The sequence below is a fragment of the Amborella trichopoda genome, chromosome 1 (assembly GCF_054954075.1).
Source record: "Amborella trichopoda isolate Santa Cruz 75 chromosome 1, AtrichopodaSantaCruz75HAP2 v2.0, whole genome shotgun sequence".
Taxonomy (NCBI): domain Eukaryota; kingdom Viridiplantae; phylum Streptophyta; class Magnoliopsida; order Amborellales; family Amborellaceae; genus Amborella; species Amborella trichopoda.
The window spans coordinates 49,546,152-49,558,811 of record NC_142336.1 but is presented as its reverse complement, the minus strand read 5'-3'; the positions used below and the strand labels follow the sequence as shown (position 1 = coordinate 49,558,811).

The window sequence follows — 12,660 nt, the reverse complement described above, 5'->3', positions numbered from 1 at the left end:
TCTTTTCATGGGAAGATAGACCCAAGGTTCTGTACCTATGCAAACCAAGGTTTTGTGGAATCTAGAGAGCGATGAGAACTTAGAAACTTTCCAACTTCATTCTCAATGTTTGCTTGCCCTGTGAACCAAGACTACCTCGAACATCTCTTGTTACGGTGAACCCCCCACTACAATACCAATGGGTTAAGTGGGATGTGATTTTGCATCACCTTCCTGATAATCTCCACTTTGATGTAAAATCGCCATCTACATCTGGTTATTCATGTCTTAAAGAACCTAGTGAACTTTGCCAATGCCGTAAGTTCTCTACCCTAATAACATCCATGAGTATGCCTTCATACTTGTTTTTCTCATGCAAACTCCACCTTCTTCAACACTTTTGTCCTTGAGTTTTTGATGCCATCTTCCCTGTGCACATGCTCTAGGTGAATCATTTTCTACACTCCTATAAGCAAAACCGGTATTTGATCTCGTATCACTGAGATCCCTTGCATAAGATTATCCCACAGAGCCTTATTTATATTTATGGCCTTGGCAATGTTTGCACATAACTCTCAAATTTTAAACTAACAATTTCTCTCCATTTCAAAATTTTCTTTCTAGGCTAAATAGAAGCCAATCAAGAAAACTACAAACAAGTGAAATTACAAATCGTATATAAAAAATGGCAATGATCAAAATCAACACTAGAGTAATATATAACATTATAGTGACATCGGCCCTTCCTTCACCAAACTTTGAATGTTGACCTGAAGAAAATTTATGAGGTGCTTCCGAGTTTATCTTCTTATGAAATGCCCAAATCTGAAATTTCTCTAACTTGCCGAATATCCTTACTAAGATCTTGATTTGCACTATCAAGATCATCCATTGCCAAACCACATGTCCCTTGATGAGCTTCACCATCTACAAGCAAATTTACCTTTTTATTTATAATTGTGGTCCCTAAGAATTTATACAAGTTTTCTTCCCGAACTCCTTTCATCATAACTAGAACCCCATTTGAAACTTTGAGCACTACACCTTGCCTGGTAAATTTCCAACTCTCTATATAAAAATAAGAAAGTGAAGTTAAGATCTTCTTCGTATCCGACACATTTCACACATTTTCAAATGTCTGAACCATACTTTCTTACTCTTTAAGTGAACCGAGTCCATTCTGATCGTTTTACTCATTGAATTATTTCCTATTGATGCTAAACTACCCTTACATTGCTCAAATGCATCAAACTATAATTTATGCGAGCATATATATTGTGCTTCCACTATCAAGGATCCAATTATGATAGTACATGAGATTGCATCCTACCATCAACACCTCCTCTTCAATATAACCAGATATCGATTCTTCAACTTGGTGAGCTCCATTTTCTGATTCACCTTGCCTTTCCATTTTTGAACTGAAACCCTTTGAGGAATTTGGCTTATTTGTTTGTTAATTTTACTTTATGTCACCAGACCTACCACAACACCAATAACCTTTGTTATAAAACCCGCTCGACTTTGATCGGTTACTTGAGGAATCTCTTGATGAACTACCACTTTCATCCAACCAGCTTCTTGCCACAAAGACATCCATCCTTGAACCCATCGAATTATCCATCGATACTTTCTTTCGAAATTCATTGACAAGAAGTGCACTATAAACCGAATCCAATTTGACGAGATTATTCATTGTTACAACTCAAGTAACAAAGTAATGTCACCGCCTTATCTTTCTCATCCATCTTTACCCCGATACTTTGGAGTTGACAAATTATGCTATTATTCAAGTGCTTTGAGACGTTCATGCCATCTCCCATCCTCAAAGAATTAAAGAAAATTTGATTTGTAAGGGGCTTTGTTTTGTACAAGCTTTCTAGCTTTGCCCATGAATTTGCCACGGTCTTTTCTCCTACTATTTTAAATGGTATTTCATTCACTAAACACAAGCAAATTGTGGTGAGTGCCTTCCTATCCAATTCTTCATAATCATCATCCTTCATATTTTCTGATATCTTGGATTTTCTTTGTAGTGCTTTATAAAGACCTTGTTATACTAATGTATCATGAACTTTTATTTTCTAAAGTTTAAAATTATTCCTTCTATCAAATTTCTCTACTGCGAATTTTTAAGTAGCTATTTTCCCAAATCATTACACACTTCCTTTGAGCTTTGATACCATTTGTTGAGAACCGAGACTACTTGATCACCCCTTGCTGTGATGAAACCCGTCACTATGAGAAATCTAATATCTCGAAATCAACTTGCCTATCACCGGCAAGTCGATTCCAAGAAATCCAAACACCAAAAATTGAATATGGTGTAGTAAATTTGGTCAAAGTATGATGAAATCAGGAGAAGATAAAATACCAAGTCCAATGACACAATCACAAATCACAAATTATAATCAAAGCCTATATATATATATATATATATAGGGGGTAACCAAGGAAATGATTAAATATTAATAGAAGAATTTCAAGTTTTGGGATATGTAAATATTAACTTACAATGGTAGAAGAAAAACTCAAAATAAATTTTTCATACTATAAAGAAACCATTAATTAACTTCCTTTTTCGTCACTATCGATCAACACCCTTTTGCATCAAGTCGACCAACACCATCGCCGCAAAAATACCCATAAAATTTTGCAAAATGCAAGGCATAAAGAAGCTAAGGTTTGCGAAAGCCCCCAATTTTTATTTTTTTGCGAAAGCCCTCTTTTACAAGAGCTTTTTCTCACACCTCCCCAAAAAAAACCCAACCTATTACTTCCTCTCTCGACAATTGACTTTAAATGCTCCATAAAAGTGATTTTTTATTTGGCCAAAATTATCCTTGGTCCATGAGAGAATACCATAAGGTTAAAGGCGAGGTGATTCCCAACACCCTCATAGAAAATTTAGGAATTCTAGCAATATAATGTTTCAAACCAAAGGGGATTTGCCTTGCTTTTTTTCGTGTAATTCAGTGGAATGACGAGGGTTTCTGAAATGGCTAATGGTTTTTGAACGTGTTAGAATGGAAGCCTAAAGGCACAAGCGGTGTTACGCCCACATCTTCAGCCCCATTCTCCGGGGTCCATCAGTGAGATGTAGGACCTAAAATAGTTCATGTTTCAATAGAGAGTTGCACATTGATAAGATGTTTTCTGTTTTGCTGTTTTCCCCCAACAAAATCACAAACTAGGTAGGTTATTCTGGTTTCCCTCAATGGAACAGCAATTAGGGATTTCATTCTCCACATTAAGCAGCACCAGATTTGTGGGTTTCTTTGTCTCAAACCCTTTTTTTTTGGTTTTTTCATTTTCCTCTGCAAATGGAATAGGGCTGGCATGCTTGATAGTGCTCTCTTGTCGCCCAGTGAAACTTCGAAGGTGAAAATAGACAAACCACCTACCTGGTATTTACTAAGAAGAGAGAAATGGGAGAGCTTGCCGAGAGAGAGAGAGAAAACTACTCTACACTCTTCTTATAGCCAAACGGTACATAGACGCAATAACATAAAAGGAAAATAATAGATACGGCTGCACCTCTATCAAAATAAGTAAAGCCTCACCTTATAGCTCATCAAAAATTGCAATTCCAGTTTTGAAAATTCTTCAAATCGATCATCTCAGTTTGAAGTGAAAAAAAACTGAGGATTTCAAGTTCTAAAAATAATATATATTACAACAAATTATCTTGACCATCCATTTTTCCCTAGAATTAAGGGTTCATAAATCCATGGGATTTGTAACATTTTTTGAGTTTGAAATTTTATTATTGGTGTTGGTAATTAATTTTATAGCATCATGGAAATTTCCAATGCTGAAAGTGCTTTTAGGAGTAGGGTTTGAGGCAAGGCCTTATTTTGTTTTTATAAAGCCTAGGCCTTATACAAACTTCATCCTAAAATAAATGTGTGAAAACTTCTAAATTTTTCTAGTGAGAAGAATTCTTAATCATGCATCCAAACCGGCCCTTCATTTTTCAATGGTTGTTTGCCTTTGATTAGTTATATTTTTCCCACTTTATATTTTGCCAAAAATATTATTTTTAGAATTTCCATGTAGGAAAAAGTTTATCCTAAAAAATTCTACAGTGGAGAGTGTTCCGGCATAGGAAAACCCTACAACTGATCATCTCGACCTTGAGATGAATGGATATGAAAAAAAAAAAGAATTTCAAGTCTAAAAAATTGTCCACTTTGTAACAAGTTATATGGACCACCTATTTTCAAAATTTTCAAGTGTTTCTTGATCTACTCGATTTGAACCATTTTTTAAAAAAAAAAGTTTATACAAGGATGCAACCTTATAATGCAGAACTATGGATGCACCTCAAAAATCAATCGGAAAAGGTAGTTTTAATGCTGAAAAACCCTTTGATTGATCATCTCGACATCAAGATGTATAACCATGAAAAATAAAAAGATTTTAAGTCTCAGAAATAGTGCATTTTACAACATATTATCTACACCGTCCATTTTCAAGATTTTCATATGTTTATAGATCTATTTGATTTTAACCATTTTTTAAATTTGAAATTTTATAATTAGATATAAAAATAGATTTTGCGATAATCCTAATAACATTTTACATCAAAATCATATATACCATCATAAAATTTGAAGGTGCACCTTACCTCTACCGCTACGGATGCATTCGTATGCCAACTGCACCTTTTTTGAAAGTTCAAATTTTATAACTAAGGATAAAAAGAGATTTGGAAGCCATCATAAGGTTTTCGATGCCGAAACAACATCTCTAGATAAATTTTATAAGTGCGCCTTACTTCTACGGTATAAGGAAGCAACTTTGTACAAACCTCACCCTTTTATGTATACCAAAAAGGAAAAAGTTTATATAAGGTCGCAACCTTAAAATGTAGAACTAAAGATGCACCTAAAAATTCATTGGAAAATGATGTTGCAAAACCATCTAATAGATCATCTCAACATCAAGATGTATGAATAATGGATAAAACAAAAAGATTTTGAGTCAAAGAAATAATGCATCATACAACATATTATCTAAACCGTCCGTTTTTCAGATTTTCATATGTTTATACATCTACTTGATTTTAACTATTTTTGAGGTCTAAAATTTTATAATTAAATATTAAAATAGATTTTTAGATAATCCTAAAATTTTTTTATACCAAAATTATATGTTATAATAAGGTTTGGTGCTGCACGTTAATTGGATTGTCTGAAGTTACAACCTTATAGAAATACCGCACCCAAACAACAACCAAAAAAAAAAAAAAATTAAACTCCACAAGGTTGTCTCTGTTCATAATGTGCTAGGATGTGTAGTTGGCAAATGTGTCATTTCCATGACACATACTGCAGTGCACCCACTTGACACAGTAATTTCTTTGTACTTTTAAATGCGAAAACTCAAAGTATGGACAAGTAACCATCCGAGGGTGCGTGAAAGACAAGAAGGGATTGGAACCAAAAAGATTACCGAACTCGTAGTAAAATACAAAAGGATATTTGTCACACGTGAGATACATGGAAATGAGGCACGCACGTATGAGGTTGTTGTTCATGTATCCACCCCCCCAATTTAGTTGTTTAGATGAGGTTAGACTGGCACCGACCAATTAGTATGAAACTGTTTGATTGATACTTCATTAACTGGGTAATTGTTGTAGCTTGTGTAATCTTGATCGTAGGGTAAGGTTACATTTTTTTTATCATGAAATTTATTTAACGAAAAATTAATATGTCTTGATCGTTTAAAAAAAAAAGGAGTATGAAAATATCTTAAGTACCACTTAAATGAACTTTATTTAATTCCGAATCTGGTTTCTCTACCTATGTTTGTAGTAAGATTTTAAAAATTGTTGATCCGGATAAGGAATCGGTAAAGCAAGTGTGGATCCCACTAAATTTCAAGAACCAAACGATCCGGATTAAGAATCAGTCAGGCAAGTTTGGGTCCCACTAAATTTCGGGAACCGGCCAGTTCTATTGAGTTGTTGGTATAAGAGGGTGAAGTAGGGGTAGAAATATATAGAAAACCTTCTTAATTTTTGCATCGCCTTCTCATGACAATATTTGCCACCTTTTTATATTGTAATTTAATATGCAAAAAAATAGGTGGTCTCACGTGAACCGAAAGCTTACTATATGCACCAGAGTACTATAATAGTTGAGAGAGAAAATTTGAGTTAAAGAGAAAAAGAATATCGTTTAGAGAGAGAGAAAGTATGTGAGATGAGAGTGAAAGAGAGAGAGAGAGTAAAAAAAAGGGAAAAATGTACCAGATTATAGAGGTTTTTGTTAGGTTTTGGAAGTAACTTTTCACTTTGAACCATTGTAACTGTTCATTTTGTCTGTGATTGTTGTAAACCCAACGGTCACCATCCAACGGCTGGATTAGCCTCATCAATGCTTGTAATTGTTTACCACCGTTGGCCAAAAATCACTCGATCACACAATGGCTAGCATTATAGTTGTTGGATCACATGCGAGCTTTCCATGATCCAAGAATAGAATTGCTCAAATCCAATACACAGGATTTAAAAGTTATGCGCAAAATAACATTTGTTTGCATAAATTTCATTTTAGTTCCATGACGAATATTGATGTGATGCCGACGGGTACAAGTCAACACAGACAGCGGCATTGACGTCAATGAGAAGCACGGTGGCTGAGAGGTATGGACTCCATTTGGTCCCAAGATGTTTGGAATCCATAGTCCCCACGTTTTTGTTCAAATTATCCTTGTAATTGGGAAAGAGGGCACTTCTAGCCTATCTGCATAAGGAGTAGATGTATGATGGCAATTGATAGAATCGAATTTGGATTGAAGTAATTCAAAGAAAAGGCCACCAGACTCTAGAAGGTCTAAAAAGTTGGAATAGCTGCCAGTTCTAGGATTCAAATTATCCTCAGGACGAGGAAGGGATAGGTCAAATCTTGAGAAAGAAACTTATATTGAAGACATCTAGAATTCCGTTGGAATTGGCTTAAAATACCATTCAAACAGAGTTCCGTTTGTCCTTCAATGTGGACAACATTGAAATCAACTCATACCACAGTGGCGGATCCTATTAGAAAAGGCAGATCTGGGTTTTGGCTTATGAATACTTCTCTATACCTCGACACAAGATCATAAAACAACATTAGGTAGCCCATACAGTATTCTTCAATAGCCGGAGAGCCATAGCCCAAGAGAAAACCCTAATTCTGATATCCCTCAATCTAAGCTTATTTACGGAGTCTAATTCAGATCCCTAGCTTAGGTCACCAAACCTAAGTAAGCTAGAGACCCTGGAAAAACTTTGGCCCATTTTGTCAATGTTCAACTTAAAAAAAACTTTAAGTTGGTGAGGAATCAATACAAAATTCAATGATCCAGTCCCCAACTTTAGATGCTAGTCTTGTGGGCTTGGTTTGGGAAGCATTCTACTCAATTTTATCAGTTAATTGTTCTTTTAGTCTTAGATTTTCATTTTGATAGAAAAGTTCTTTATTCCTTTTATTTCAAAACATTTATAAAGAAATAGTGGTTTTGGGCGATATATAATGATGCTACCGGCGGTTTATAGGAAAGAGACTGTAAATCTCTGAGTTGCAAACCATAATTTAATTGAACCCTAGTCTCTCGGCTTTGAAGTGGATTTGAATTTTCACCGAAATTAGAGACACAAGATTTTAAATTTGCCTTCTGAGATTTGAGTATGAACAATAACAATATGGAAATCATACTCAACAGAATGTGAAAGTGTGAGTGTATGTAATAGATACGAAAACATATAATAGATGTGTAATAGTTAGGAAAATGTAAATTGCACATGAGTTTTACACTTTATCTCATATATCATTACTTTGTATGTAGCAAAGGCAGCATCACCACGATGTGTATGATTTTCCTCCCAGTACTCCTCTCTCTATTTTGTTTATCTCCCTAAAATCGATATTGGACAAGTCAATCAGTTAAACACTTACCTTGAGCATAAAGATAGACCTTGGCGTGAATCCCAAATGGACTATTGCCCAATATAAACCCCCTTCTACCTCGTATAGTTCATAACATAAAATCCTAGAAAATGTTATTGAGAAATTAGTGAAAATCCCCAAGAGCTTAGAAATCCAAGAGACCTTAATACTAGGAAACCCTAGAAAGCCATAGGTAATCTAATTTTCTACAGCCCTAATTCTCTACAATTAAAAACCCCTAAATTACTAGCCTCTGGATAACTGTGCCCCAAGAAAAACGAAAACCCTAAGATGAACAAGCCCTAGGTAGCTCTCACTTAGGCAAAGCTCTAGGATTGAAGATGAAGACCATTCAATTGCTAGTCTAATAAGGGCCACCATGTCTGGTGTGCCGGCTAGAGGGATAGGATTCCAAGTAAGTTTTCTTTTCTTTAAATTTTCAATTTGGTATCTTTCATTTTCTTTCCCTATTTTCTTTATGGATTTTACATGTTTTCAAGCCGGCTCTACTGGTAGTTCGTAGAGAGTGCTGAGCTTCGGAGATCATGATCTTTCTTTGAATAGTAATTTGATTGATCCCATGATCTTTACCGATTATTAATTTTTACCAGGTGTAGCATAAAGTTAGTGAGATTTCATATGAGATCTCTTCATGTTTTCCTATAAACAAATTGAAACGTAAATATGAAAATACATAATTTAAATACCAATAATCAAGGGAAATATACCTATAAAAGTGGATCACATAAGCCACATAAATTTTTTCTTAGTTAAGAAAGAAGATCAACCATCATGTAAAGACTGTAATGTTATCCAATGAGAGAGTTGGACAACTTAACAGAGGCTCGTAGTTATAGATGTCTGCAAAAAGACAGGGAAGAGAAGGGGTAAAACTAATAGGTGTCCAAGAACTAGGTTGTAAAACTTAAAGAATGAGAAAATAGACTTATTTAGGGATAAATTAGCTAAAGAAAGAAAATGAAGCTTTGAACGTGATTTTAACGTTATGTGGAATGAGATGGCTGGTTGTATTAAGAAAGTGGCAAAAGAAGTTTTAGGTGAATCTAGTGGGAAAAGAAATTCTGATAAGAAAACTTGGTGGCAGAGTGATGCGATTCAGAATGCCATTAGCGAAAAGCGATCATGTTATAAAACTTGCAATGTAATTGTAACGATAAAAAATTTAAGGAATATAAAAATACTAATAAACACTCTAAACAAATAACGAGAAAGACTAAACTTAAGGCATATGATAATTTATACAATAAGCTAGGAACAAAAAAAGGTGAAAAAGATGTCTTCAAATTAAAGAGAAAAAGCGTAAGAATCTTTTTTTTTTGGGTAAGTAAAAAGTCTAATGATCTAGGCCATATTAAATGCATTAGAAGTAAGGATCAAAGGGCCTTGGTGAAGGACGAGGATGTCAACGAAGGGTTGAGAGTTTATTCTTAATGAATAATATATTGGGAACATAGCAATAGAAGGAACCATTAGAATAAATGAGGGTGGAGGTCATGGATACAATCATAGATTAGGATATCAGAAGTCAAAAAAGCTTTGAAAAGGATGAAGATAATGCTCTAGGACCATGTAGGATCACGATAGAGGTTGGAAAGTGCATGTGGGAGATTAGCATTGGCTGCATGACTAAACTGCCCAACAAGGTGTTGAGAACAAATAAAATGCCAGATAAATGGATGAAAAGTACCATGATACCTATTTTGAAGAATAAAAGAGACACATAACTGTGTGAACTATCAAGGGATCAAACTTATGAGCCACACTATGAAACTGTGAGAGAGAGTGATTGAGCAATAACTAAGATATAAAATGAATGTATTATAAAATCAATTCTGTTTTATGCGAGGGAGATCAACAGCTGAGGCTATTTTTCTAATTAGGCAACTGATTGAGAAATTTAAGGTTAAGGGAAAAAAATCTCCACACGGTCTTTATTGATCTAGAGATTTAATTTGGTGGGTATTGGAAAAGAAAGGAGTCTCTAGACACAACATCGACTTGGTGAGAGATATACGAGGGAGTGCTAAGAAGTGTCCAAACAACTAGTGGAGAGACGAGTGAGTTTTCACTAACAATATGTTTACATCAGGGGTTAGCATTGAGCCTATACCTCTTTATCTTAGTTATAGACGACTTAACTAGGAATCTACAAGTATTGATTCCTAGTTTGTGAATGACATAGTTTTGATCGATGAGACACGAAATGGCATCAACACTAAGTCAGAACTTGGAGGGATGCTCTAGAATCTGAAGGTTTTAAAATTAGCCAGATTAAGATAGAGTATATGGTATGCAAGTTTAATAATAATAAGAATAGAAACAATGAAATAAATTAAGATTGACAACAAAAAAATACCAAAAAGAACGTGTTTTCAATATCTTGGGTCGATAATCCTACAAAATAGACAGATTGAGGAAGATGTCGCACCTAGAATTAGAGCTGGGTGGATGAAGTAGAGATGTATAATCGGATATGTGATTGCCGCATAGCAATGAAGTTGAAGGGAAATTCTATAAGACAATTGTTAGACAAACTTTGCCTTATTTGGTGGATAGTTGAGTAATCAAGAAAGAACATTCCATAGAGTGAGTGTAGCTGAAATGATGATGTCGAGATAGATGAGTGGCAAGACAAGAAAGGATTGAATTCGAAACGAATACATTTGGGAGGATTTAAGAGTGACATTAATACAAGATAAAATGAGAGAAAGTAAACTTAGGTGGGTTGACCATGTGCTGTACAGACCCAGTGCAGTACCTTTTAGGATGTGCGAGTGAGTTCAAGTAGAAGGCTAAAAGAGAGCCAGGGGTAGTCCCAAAAAGACATCGTTAGAATTTTTAAGAAAATATATGGGAACTTATGGCTTCATTGAGGGTATGAACCTTAAGAGAGAAGAATGACCAACTAGGATTCCTGCCGCTAACCCTAATTAGTTGGAAAAAGGAGCTGATAATGATGATGAATCAAGGGGTTTAAATAACCATGATATAGTACATGAACTTGCTCATACCCACCGGAGGAATATTGGGTTCCCAAGGGTGCAATTAGACACATAGGTTGCTCGGGCATTACTTATTGAAATGAAAGTTCCCAAAGTGTTTGGTTCTAATTCTGCACTCACTTTACCAAATTAATCAACTGAATAACCTCTTCTATACATACAAAACAAATATGGTCCTCTGCGTTTTGCACCCAAATATGTACATTTGAGACTTGTTTGGATGCAAATGTTTTGCTGATATGCTTAGAGAACAAAAAGACAAAGTTGAGCCTAAATCGTGATACTTTTAGATATCCTTAGGTTAATAAGCTGATTAAAAAGATTAGAAATGCTATGGTACTTTCATCAATAATTTGTTTTGTCAAGGCCTGTAACTTTCTTTAAACACATAGCAATCTTCACCTCCCCACTGATCCTAAGTTTGAGAACAATCCTCGAGTTTCTCCTCAAGAAAGCTATCATCAAGAAAACATGAAACAAAAAGTGTGAGAGTGGAATTCTCCATACATCCATGGAGATCATACTTTTGCCCCACTTCAATCATTTGAATCAACTCCTAGTAGATTCTCCCTTAGTACCAACCTCTCTAGGAGACCTATTGTATGAAGATGATCCATGTCAAACATAAACTAATCAAGACTCTACATGGCCAAGCGTGGTCTCGAAATGGCATTAGGCATGCAAGTGCCGTCGAGTCCAATTACCAGCAAAAATTTTTGTTGGTTCACATACTTCTTTTGCTACTCATCATGCCTTTCTTAGTGTCATAGCTCATATCGAAACTTAAATCCTGTTGGAAATATGGCCTATCAAGGCCTAAATTCCAGTAGTCTCTCATTCAGTGGGAGCGATTGAGAGATTGAAATCTTAACGTCTTGCGAAATGAAGCCTAGATTCTTTTACCCTGAGTATGCATGAGGCATCGAGAGTTCACGTGTGGAGAAAACAATTTCTCAAGGAGGTATGAGGGTCACCTCCTAGTCAAGATTTTATAGGTTAGCCTTATGTTTAGCTGCAATCGGTCAGGGCTTGAAGAATCCAAACTAGAAAATTAGAACTTGAGTACTTATTGAGTATTCGCCCTGTACGAAATGGTCAAGACTTATGTGACATAAGTTCATATCTTGACACGAGACCATTATATGGTATATGTATTTTCATTTCGTATGCAAAGCCATTCTTCCAAATGCATTATCCGAGTTTGAAAGAGCCAGTGCACATGTGCTTTGAGAGGAACCCTATAATTAGGCTAGATCATGCCCCATATGGATACACTTGTAATCCATTGAGAGCCAAATGATCGAAAGTTCTGGCTCAACGGCTTTCAAATGACCAATTATGTGTCCCTGCTTTAGACTGTGGAACATAGTTTTATTGGGTAGATCTGAGACTCGACAGAATATCATTCATGACGGGCCCAATGGAGTACTCCGATAACTATAGTTATTAGCCTGAGATCGCACTATACCTTTTGTCCGATTTTATAATGATAAGAAAAACCTAATAATTGCTCAAAATACTTTCAATATTTATTGTGAATTTTAGAGAATTTTTTGAAATTTCATTTGCTAAAAAAATTGGGTTTTTCAAATTGTTTGACTCAAATTCTACTTTAGTCCTGACTGGTAGTGCTATGTGGCGTTTGAGTGGCCATTGGGCTGCCACGTAGCACCCCACACCTCACTCTAGGATCACCACCTAGCTGGGCATTGATCACT

General features: G+C 35.4%; 1 protein-coding gene across 19 annotated transcripts in view; it reads right to left on the bottom strand.

Annotated features, from left to right (window-relative positions):
- Positions 1-12,660, bottom strand: part of AG (floral homeotic protein AGAMOUS) — a 68,727-nt gene that overhangs the window by 37,667 nt on the left and 18,400 nt on the right.